This window comes from Orbicella faveolata, unplaced genomic scaffold, assembly GCF_042242905.1.
Source record: "Orbicella faveolata isolate gen_17 unplaced genomic scaffold, um_ofav_v1 contig_12, whole genome shotgun sequence".
Taxonomy (NCBI): Eukaryota; Metazoa; Cnidaria; class Anthozoa; order Scleractinia; family Merulinidae; genus Orbicella; species Orbicella faveolata.
In genome coordinates, this window is record NW_028301539.1 from 23866787 (window position 1) to 23878122 (window position 11336).

Here is an 11336-nt window from a genome sequence, read left to right on the forward strand (position 1 = left end):
GGTGGAAAGATTCAGCAATGCCGTAGAAGCGAAGGTTTTCCCGTCTTTGATACACCTCCATATACAACTTCTCGTTTCTTAAGGCCTCGATCTTTCCCTTGAATTTGTTTTCGGTGTTTACTGTATTTTCTTGGATAGTTTGTTCCAGAAGCTTTACTTTCTTCTTTAAATTTTCTATCTCTGTATTTGCGAACGACATTCCTTCATCTAACACCTTCAGTTTTGTTGTGGCGTCCCTGCTGAAGCTTTCAAACTGCTCAGCTTTATCCTGTAACTTGTTAACCTTTCCATCGACCACTTTCACAAAACCCTCAAGGATGTCCAATTTCTTTTCCATGTTGTCCAACACCAAGGAGATGCTGAATGTCAATAGCCCCTTGACAAGGGCAGACTGTGCCACCCTCCATGGTCACGTGAACATTGCGGTGACTCTTAGTGATATCATCTCCCAAATCAACTACTTCCATTTTGTTGTGACTTTGTACATCCACAACTGCAGTGCATATATGCCAAGTGGTACTTGCTACAGAACTTGTGGACCAGATAGTGCTTGGCATACGAAAAAATGTCTTCCTTGATGAAGAGCGTGAACTTTCTATTCTGCAAATTTTGGGTGAAACACTGTACATTTCTGCTCTCGGAGTATACAGTAACACTGAAACTTCTATCATAACTCTTATTGGTATTACCTCCTTGTATTAATGCAAAGTAGACTCATCTTCTGTCTACGATCATTGATTGGAGAATAATTTTGTTATGATCCACGACAAATTTTTCTGTTTTCTAAGTTGGGCACAAAGTGGAAATACCAAAAAATTGCTGGCTCAGACTAACTAATTTAATTCCAGTTGATGATTATTAGCAACATGTGATCTCACGTTTATTGCCTCCCTTATTAAACAAATTTTGTTTTTGTACTTCTGTCTTCTTGTCTGTCAACCAAGGTCTTTTCATAGTTAAGTAATGGCTGTGGGTGGCAGCTGAACCCAAGAACCATGTACATATCAGTGAACTGTGACTGGCTCCTTTCATTTTGAGATTTGAGCCAAACACAAAAAGATGTTATGCCAGATATCCCTGATAAAATGCTAAGTAAACATGTCTCTGAACTACTGTAGATACATGTATTTTGCAACTGACCAAACAGTCCAGCAGAATGCTGATCACAGAAAGCTTCCATTTCAGTCAGATCATAGAGGTGTTTACCACCCTTGTGTATAGTGCTTGGTCAGTGCTCTGTGAAACTGATGAACATGTTTGCCAAATTCTGGTTCTGCTACAAATGCTCACAACATTTTAAAGGAGTTCAGTCACAGTTTGCACATATTGAAAAATTTAGCCTCAATTTTTCAAATTCGTTGTTTGTAATCCATGTTAATCTGCTCCATCCTTAGCCATCCTTGTTCCTTTATGGTTTATCATTGTCTTTGGTGTTTTTCTATCTTATTAAACTGTTATTTTCAGGTTTCCTACCATTTAAAGGTTATTTTGTATGTGGCCAAAATAACTCAAAATACCGTGACTGAGCTCCTTTAATTTCTACCTGTATTAACAGTTCAGTACAGTCAAGGATAATATTATCTTGATACCTTCATTAAACATGGGTTAGCACTTCAACCCTTTTGTTGTTTATTAGCACTGATGCATGCTCAAATATAGTTAAAATTTGTAATGAGCCTTGACTACAGAGTGATGGTTGACTCTAGGGGGAAAGGTTTATAATGATCCCATTCTCAAACTGCAGCTTCTTTTGGATTTTGCAAAAACTGACTTATTTGTGTGTTTTCAATTTCAAATAAGAAATTAAATTTACATGTTTGGTCACAATTGTTTTTTTTCACTTGAATGGAATGGTTGGGGCAGAGACTGGTGATGCACAACTTGCCAGTCAAAATAGGGTTTTAGTTACTTTTTGTCTTCTCCAGTAACTTTGCATTGACTTGTTCAAGCTCCTCAACTACATTGTGTATGCTTTCATGTTGTAATCTGGCGACATTTAAGTTAGCATTCTGCTGAATGATTTAAAAGGTCTAATGTAATTATTTTGATACTATACCTGTATAGCTGTGGGGAAACCAGATTTGATAATGATTGGTATTTTTTCATTCTTTTATTTTCTTGCAGACATTTTCATTGAATGATACATTTTTTTTCTGACATTCAGATTCATGAAGTAATTTTTTCACTTCAAATCCTAAATATTGTTTTTTGGGTTTTATATTACAACAATACTTGGATCACACATTGACCCAGGAGTGCTTTATAAATCTGGCTCTCTCTTTTTATTAAAAATCAATAAGTTGAGTCTTTTAGGTTGAGTTGTGTCAACTAGTAAAGCATTTTCTGTATGTTAAACTTTTGGTACTGATGCTGGAAAGCCCTTTTTAGGGATGCTCCATAAAGTAAATGCAGGTATTGTATGGTGCAAGATAATTTTTCTTTATTGCTTCAAAAACAAAAGAAACCATTACAATGCCCTGATTAGAAGCCAGTGAAGTGCTTATGCTACCAACCTTGCATCCTACTACGGTGTACGATTATTTTTAATTCTGAGAAGTAAGCTTGAATATAAGCTTATGTACCTACCTATTTCAGCGAAATATAATGTTTGCTGCAAACTATTCGCTCCTGTGCGTCTGCTTGAATTAACTTAAGCTTAAGTGTTTGTTGCAAATGCTCGGGTTTAAAGAAAGCTAAATCGCTGTGGTCCAGGCTCTCGAACACTGTAATGAGGTGTTAGGGGTACTTTAGTCAGCCTCCCTCGACAGGTATCACCAGCGAAACTTTGCGGAAAGCGACAAGTTGTCTCGTTTAACACTTTTCCGTGAATTTTCATTTGGGCCGAAAGAACAGAAAAATACCCTCCCCTAATTCATTTCATTAACAGCGATCTGATCGAGCAATCCTTTTCTTTACCGCCTCGAAGGGCCCGTTGTCCCTTGGCGCATATTATTGATTTCCACAAAAAGTACAACAAGATCTAAAAGAAATTCAGTTGCTTGTTTTGAGTCAGGTAAGCTAAATTTTTCAAAGCGGATGCACCTTGAAATGGCGGGAAAAATTCGACAGCTAACCGTGACGCTGAGAAGAAAGACTACAACTCCATCTTGATATTCTAAACAAATCCTATTTTATTTCACATGAACAAAGAGAGGCGTGCAATACACTACAATAGAGCATTGATTAAATGATGGGAATTACAATCTTGATGGTATTTAACACGAAAGGAACGCCTAATGAGAAAACAACTTGTCTCTACTCACAGAGTCACTTTTTGCATCCGCTCGGACGAGGTCTTGCCGTCAGATTGTCAGTAATCCAACCATTATTCATCGTTAAAGAGCTTCACTGAGCTGCTCCTTTCGGTTTACAACCATATAATGCCTTTGGGAAGTGTTTTCTCAAAACCATGGAAACGAAAAAAAAAGTCATTTTTGATATTTCCTTGCGGAAGAAACAACGATAACGTAGTCCAAATCTCAAGCTTAACAAACACTGGGCCGTCTTAACAAACGAGAAAATCAGAGTCCAGTTTCTCTTCCACCAGTAGCGAACGTTAACACAAGGGGGAACCAGGTAAGGGTGAATATTCTGTAGAAAATGACCGCCGATCTCACTAAACACAATGCCAAGGCAAACTAGAAACGTCGAAGGCGTAATTCAACCGATTATGGAAGTTTGAATAAATGTATGAGCAGCCTGATGAAAGGCTGAATTACGTGCGAAATCTTATTCGTCGTCCGCCATTTTGAAACATTTGAAGGCGGGAACTGAGTGCGCATGCTCAGCGGTTTTTGAGACCTGTCCCCCGCCCCTGGTATTTCACTTTTTTTCCTGTGATATTGCGGGCTCAAGTTAAGAGCTCATCGAGGTCATGTTTTTAAGTTGACTGCTGACCAAATACTGGGTTTCTGATGGATTGCAGGCTCAAGCAAGGTCAGGCCTGGGTTTTTGGAAGCCAGTTAATGTTAACCCAGGATTAAACGTTGACTGAAATATAAATTATTCTTGTAAAAAATGATTTTCACTGCTTATGTTTTGTGCAGTTTTACGTCATTCGAAGTCAAAAGAGAGAGCCAAACAATATAAACAGAAAACGGTTCTGTCCTCGTGTACCGGTTCATAAGAACCGATACAAAAGACCGGGTCTGCTAAATCTGCGAGCCAGCGAGCCATGCGAACCACGGTGCGAGCCATGCGAACCACGGTGCGAGCCATGCGAGCCATGCGAGTCATGCGAGTAATGCGAGCCATTTTTGCGAGTATTTTTTTTCTTCAATTGGTCTGGAAGGTCGTCGACTTTTCACCAAGAAACATAGATCTCGCGCCCGACTATCACTAAACTATCAGAACTATCGCTATAAACCGCCCGCCCGCCCGCCCGCAATCAACGAAAACACCAGGGCCAAAGAAGAGAAAAAGGAAAGGTTTTGGGGAAGAAAGGAAAAAAAGCCCCGCAGAAAGCGACAAAGGCTCTTGGTTCGGCCAAGCGCCTTTGTCCACATCGACCGATGAACACGCGCGGTCTAATTCAGCTGGTTCACTAGGTTCTTCCGTTGGAGCAAGTCGTTTCAAAATCAAAGCTTTCGATAATGCAACTTACCACGGAGGCTCATCGTCAGAATCAGACGAAACTGATGACGGAGAATTCGAAACGAGCGACACGAAATACCAGAGTATTGTCAATCTGGACGAGCTCAATCGACAGCTTGCTGGCCGAGTCACTTGCAGTTTTTGTGGAAGTGAAGAAATAAACTTTGACGAAGTACTCCGCTCCACGCTCACGTCCAGGTTTCTTACAAAGAATTAAGTCACCATCATACCTAAATTTTGTCAGACATAGATTTGGAAATGTGCTTTCCTTTGACTTACAATAATTTATAAATCAACAAAACACATCCTATTCCAAAGACCTCATTTCGGATATGAGAGCAGCCCGAATGTTCTCGCTCGATTCGATTGATTCTCCTTCGGTTGACGCGTTTCGTTTCTTGACGCGGGATTTCCCCTTGCCTTTGGCAACTTTACCCATTGCCAGGATTGCTTTTCTTTCGTCTTGCCGGTTAGGCTCGATTACCAGCCGCTGTTCGGGAAAAGAGCCCGCGCTCCTCCCCCGAACTCACGGCTGGACTCGCGGACTTGGCATTGTTAATTCCAACCAATAACAAATCTGCCTGCCTGAATCGAGCAGGCTGCATAAATTAGCTTTCTCGCAGTAGCAAAGGAGTTGTTCGATATGAAGTGCGATCGCATTAGTGGGATATTTAACCAAATACCGTCAACTGATGAAATCTTGCCTGATCTAAACCATAGTAGCATATACAACACGAAAAATAGTCAACAGACTTATACGTTAGAATCTATATTTGAATCATGTGGTACCAGAATATGAGATAACGAACAAAGTAAACAAAGGAAGGAATAAACGCAAATATCGATTTGAAGAAACAAAACACCCAGTCAAACTGATGTGTACCTTAGTCTTCTTGAAGAGAAGCAACACCAGTCTCTGGCGAAGCCAGACAAAATTAAATTTTTAAATGAGCCAAAGCAAACCGAACAAGCAAAACATAAACGTGGTGTCAACACCATTTACACCAACATATGTGTGACCTTTGACATGACAGTTGCTACAGTATAGTCAAACAGCTCTGCTCTACTTTAAAAAAAAAAAAAAAAAAAAAAAAAACTCTTCTATAGAACACAGCATGTAAAGCCCTTCCGCAACAATAATGTGAAAAAACGCCACAAATTTTACGAGCCGTAGGCGTCATGTGTGCCTGCCTATCATTGTCATCAGATGACATTTCCGGCCACCTGAAGCGCCGCAAGAATTACATTATGAAGATACGTCACAGACATGCTTTGCCGCTCACGCGTCCAGCCGTCTCTTCTCGGGGAGGAACGTAGACCGGACTCGAGAAAGCGGCGGAAATCGAGCCTACTTGCCGGTCAACAGATCGAAAACGTGACTGTAATGCCACTTTTCCCGGGAAATTCTAACCCATTGTAGTTGACGCCAGGAGGTCCTGTTACGCCATTGGCTTGCGGTTTCAAGAGGCGACACAATCTCCTGGGGCGGCGCGAGTTGTTTACAAACCTTTTTGAGCGAAAACCTCGCGTTTGATTTCTCGTAGAATGTGCCGACTTTGAGCGAATTAATAGGGTATGTAGATTTCACGGATTTTCGTAAAATTTGGCCAAAGCATTCCATGGATAATAACAAACAAAACGGTGTCAGGAAATTATCATATTTGAAATATTTTTCCCGTGGCGACCATTTACGCAACGCGACTTGTATATTTTTAGCTTCTTCAACTTTGAACTAGGATATCTTGGCAACCAATCAGAATATCGAAAAAGCCTGACACCGTTTTGTTGATTGATGCCTGTTGAATAAGACCGTGCAGCCATTTTGCTCGTGCCGCGGCATTCGATACCCGATTAATTCAAGAGAACAACCCTCGGTCGTTTCACGGTTTACCGGCTGCTGACACTTCCCAAAAGAAAAAGTCACTTAAATTATATTTTTCTCAAAAACTACATTTATTAAGCTTTCTACTGATATATAGTTTGTTTAGGTTTTATTGAAACTGGCGCACGTACGAATTTTTTCCTGAAGGGCACCCGCGAAGGTGGGAAGTAACCTTAAACCCGCAAGACCAAAACAAATATGGCGGCGCGTGGCTTTTTTCGCGCAAGGTCACTTTTGTACAGTTGGAGACGAAATTCGCATATAAAGGAGGCTTTACCTACTGGAACAACTTTAGTCAATTTTGTGTATTTAAGAAAAGTTGTTTCGGGAATTCAACGTTTCCCAAATTTCAAAGGAAACTCGATCGATCGTGACAGCCACAAAGAGCGTATAAAGGACTGGCAAAACATAGCAAATCTACCCAGAATTTGTGTAAAAACCCTACAAAGTAAGCCCAGGAGGTTGTCTTTAACGACAACTACAACTGTAAATGATGTTTTAGCAGCAAACAAAACAAAACACCTGTTCGGAGCCCGCTTGCCCGCGCGGGCACACGAAGCAGTCAGCGGTAGTCAAAACAGCTCATGAGCAACTGCTGATCTTATAAAGTCTGGATTTTTTAATGCGTATCTACGCGCGTGGGAATAACGGAACTCGCGAAGGCTTTTACATGAAAACAAACCCGGTGACCCCTTCCTTTTATTGTTTTAATATATCATTATTATTGAGAGGAAGCGTCAGAAAAAAAAATTAAAAAAATTCTACGGAAGGAAATTTGCACTTTGTGCAAATTGTCGTTTTTCCAAGTTTACAAGAAATCGGCTCCGTACAATTATTTTAAAATTGTTGTGCATTTTCATTTTCTGATGCCAAAAGATATTGATTAAAAAAAAACTGGGGGTCACCGGGTTAATTTTTTAGTTATTATTGTCATAAGCGAAAAATCAGGTCTGGAAAATCCTTTTAGAATGTTGCCATGGTAACTGCTGACGACAAAATAACAGCTGTCTTAGGTCAAGTATAAATTATACAATCCAAACCTACAAAAATATTACAGTGGCCCTGGTCTGCCTGTTTGTTCTATTCTTACAAAGTTGTGAGCCGTCAAAAACCTGAAAACTGGTCCGAGCCACCTTAAATTTAGCTACAAAAGTACCTACAATTGAAATATTCCCAAAAGAAACTCCTAATCTTGCTTCGGTTACCAGAACTATTGCTGGTGCGGCAAATATGAAAAATGCTCTAAACATCTGTACATCGTGCCAAGTCTTGCGTCATAGTAATGGCTGCCCTGAGTGTGATGAATTTTTTTCTCTGTTTCATATTTTTGTTGTTTGGAGAAAATTTTGTCTATTCAAATCGCCCAGGATCCGCAAAATATAAAAACAATGCGTCAAAAATTTATTAAGGTTCAAGACTAAAGTAAAGAAAATTTTCTGAGAGAAACGTACGGCTCCACCGCCCCACCGCTACTCGAATGGGTAGGTGAATGGTATCCATTGGCACCTGTCATTCATTGATATCCACGTTGAAAATCATTCAAGAAAAAAGAGAACAGTACTTCAGGGCAACTCCGTGTATTGGCGTCAAGAATGGTGAGTGAATCGCGTAATTTTAACAGGTTCGCTCTTTAGTGAATCAGAGTTATCAAAACTTTGTCGGCTGGCTGACTGCTGCATGTGGTTGTCTCTTCCCTTAGAATTTAATATTGCAAGAATTTAATACTGCGATCTTATTCATTTTGTTCCGTTGCTCTTGTTCTTGTTCTCATGTGAATATAAATGTAACAAATAAAAAATCTTAACATTTGCTCTAGGGCTCTGTTGCTGGGTTCCCTGTATTGTTCATGTATTTTTCCCGCCGTTTAGTTCCCGCTTTTAAGTCACGTGATCTTTTCGAGTGTGCATGTAATGGCGAACGTCGGCAAACGTTGTAGTCGTGTATGCGATTCACTCGAAGTAACGACGGATAAGACGGCTAAAGACGCGGACGATTGATGGAATTATGTACAAGCAAACAGGAGCGTGTTATTGGAGTGTTAGTCGAATTAAAGTCAGTGAACTAGAGTGAATCTTGCCTATTGAAACCGAGGGAATTGGAAATTGGCCCTTACAGGCTCGCATGGCTCGCATGGCTCGCCCTTTGGCTCGCATGGCTCGCTGGCTCGCAGGTTTATAAAACTCCAAAAGACCCAACAATGGTCAGCAGCTAAACAAAGGTTCGTAAAGAGAGGAGTACAATGGTTATTCCCTCTGTGTACCAGTACACCAGGACACAACCCAGAAAACCTCACTGCAAATTTACAAGACTCATATCAAAATAATTTTTGCTTATCCTGGGTTAGCTTAATGGAATTTGCTTAACGGAATTTTAACAACCCGGTCCAGGAGCTCTGCTTTGAGGCTTGGCTACATCTATATATCACATGAAGTGTTTTGCTGGTTTTGTTTGATTTGACCAACCAAAATCTTGTGAGTTGGATTTTTTTAAAGTGTAATTTAAGTGTCAACATTTTGATATATCGGTGTAATTATTGACTTCAAATCGATTAAAAAGTATTAAAAATGTCCAGAGCATGAGAAAGGTGAGTGTCCGGAACAAGAGCTGTGAGTTTATGGAAGACGTGCAGAAGCAAAGCTCAGTGCATACGTATGAGAAGCTCGGATTCCCTTTAAAGGTGACTCAAAACAGTTTCCAACACTTAGATTTGATGGGTCATTATAACCACTCTATCACTTGATGCTACAATCATGGTATCCAAAAAACTGCCCAATCATTGGTGAACACGTTGTTATCATTTTCGTGACACAATAGGTTACCATAGCAACAGTATGACCTCCTAAAAACACCCTTAATTGCAGCTTAAGGGGCTTATAGAGTGGTGTGACATAACATGATGCTTACATGACGCTGTTTCATGGCTTTCGGACGGAACGTTTGCAGGCTCAAATCACAGATGGTCTTGGAATTCTTGGAAACTTTCTTGGAAACAACATGGAGGGGGCCACACGAAAAACAGCACTGGAAGAGTTTGTAAAGTGTCTTCTGGAAAATGGAGGAGAACTGGATCTGGACCGTGCAGTATTACTTCTTTCCCAAAACAACCGTAAATTTGTTTTAGAGTTTGGCGCGCTGGAATTCGTCAAAATGTTTCCGTAACTATTCAAGTCAAACCAGGCCGGGGAAACGATAGTGATTGTGAAGTTAGATGTACGTCTAGAGTTTTGTCCTAAAGTTGGAAAGACCGGTGGATGTACTAAAAGAAGATGTGATCTGTTACATTTATGCCCTTTCTTTGTCAAAGAAAGTTGTAAATTTGGTGATAAATGTAAAAGATCGCACGATTATGGCGACGAGCACACGACCCGTGTAGTGAGTTACCTCCGTCTTGAATTTCTTAGGGGTAACCCGAACACACTGACCCCCGGTCCGCGGACCCCACTACGGACCGGTCCATGGACTCCCCGTATGGATCCCCTCTACGGACCACCTCCAAAATAGGATAAAAATAAGAAATAAATATTTCAGTTATGGGTTGTCTAATAGATCGGGTCGGCGAAATTTCGAACGTTACATTTTGCAAATGTGACATTCTTGGTTTCAGCCTCGGGCGCAAGCTATATCATTGATGATGATGCCTTTTATTACTCCGTCTCGGAGCATAGGCCACAGATAAAGCGCCTCCACCCTCCTCTGTCTCTGGCCATCTGTTCGATCTGATTCCAGGTGTAGCCTTTTAACTGGGTGGTCCTTTCTGTGTCTCTTTTCCAGGTGTTTCGTGGTCTTCCTCTCCGTCTACTTCCCTGGGGGTTCCAGCCCAGTGCTTGTCGGGCTATGCAGGTGTTTGATCTCCTAAGCATATGTCCGATCCATGTCCACTTTCTTTTCTTAATTTGTTCTTTGACGGGTAGTTGACCTGTAGTCTCCCACAAGGTAGCATTGCTGATAGTATCTGGCCAGTAAATCTGGAGGATTCTGCGCAGGCATCTGTTTACGAAGGTCTGTAGTTTTGACACGGTCTTCTGTGTCATTCTCCATGTTTCTGAACCATAGAGTAGTACGGGCTTAACATTTGAATTGAATATTCTAATTTTAGTGGCTGTTGTTATTTCCCTCGATCGCCAGATGTTCCCTAGGATATTAAATGCGCTACGTGCTTTCCCTATTCTTGCCAGTACATCCTCGTCCGTTCCTCCAGTGATGTTTATGACACTACCTAAATATGTGAAGGATGTTACATCTTCTATGTCACGGTTTGCTATACTGATGTGCTCATTTGACTTGCTATTCACCCTCATGATCTTTGTCTTATCGGTGTTGATTTTGAGTCCTAGTTTTGATGAGATGGCTTCAAGTTTTGAGGTTTTCGCTTGCATCTGGGAGTGGGTATGAGACAAAAGTGCCAAGTCATCGGCAAAGTCCAGGTCCTCGAGTTGGTCTACAAGGGTCCACTGTATGCCATTACTAGAGTCAGATATTGTCTCCTTCATTGCCCAATCAATGGCAAGAAGGAAAAGGAACGGAGATAAGAGACATCCCTGCCTTACACCTGTTTTAATATTGAACTTTTCGGTTAAACCACTATCATGCATAATGCGGCAACTTGTGCCCTCGTATGTGTTCTTTACTAATGATATGATATTTCCAGGAATTCCGTAGCTGGCCATCAGGTCCCACAAAGTGCTTCTAAATCCCGCCTGATTATCTCGTAGTATCTCATCCGCCGCTTCCCTCATGCGTTCCAGGATAATGCGATTTAGGACTTTTCCTGCTGTTGACAAAATCATGATTCCTCTGTAGTTCTTACACAAGCTTAGGTCGCCTCTCTTAGGTAACTTCACCAAAAGACCCTCTTTCCACT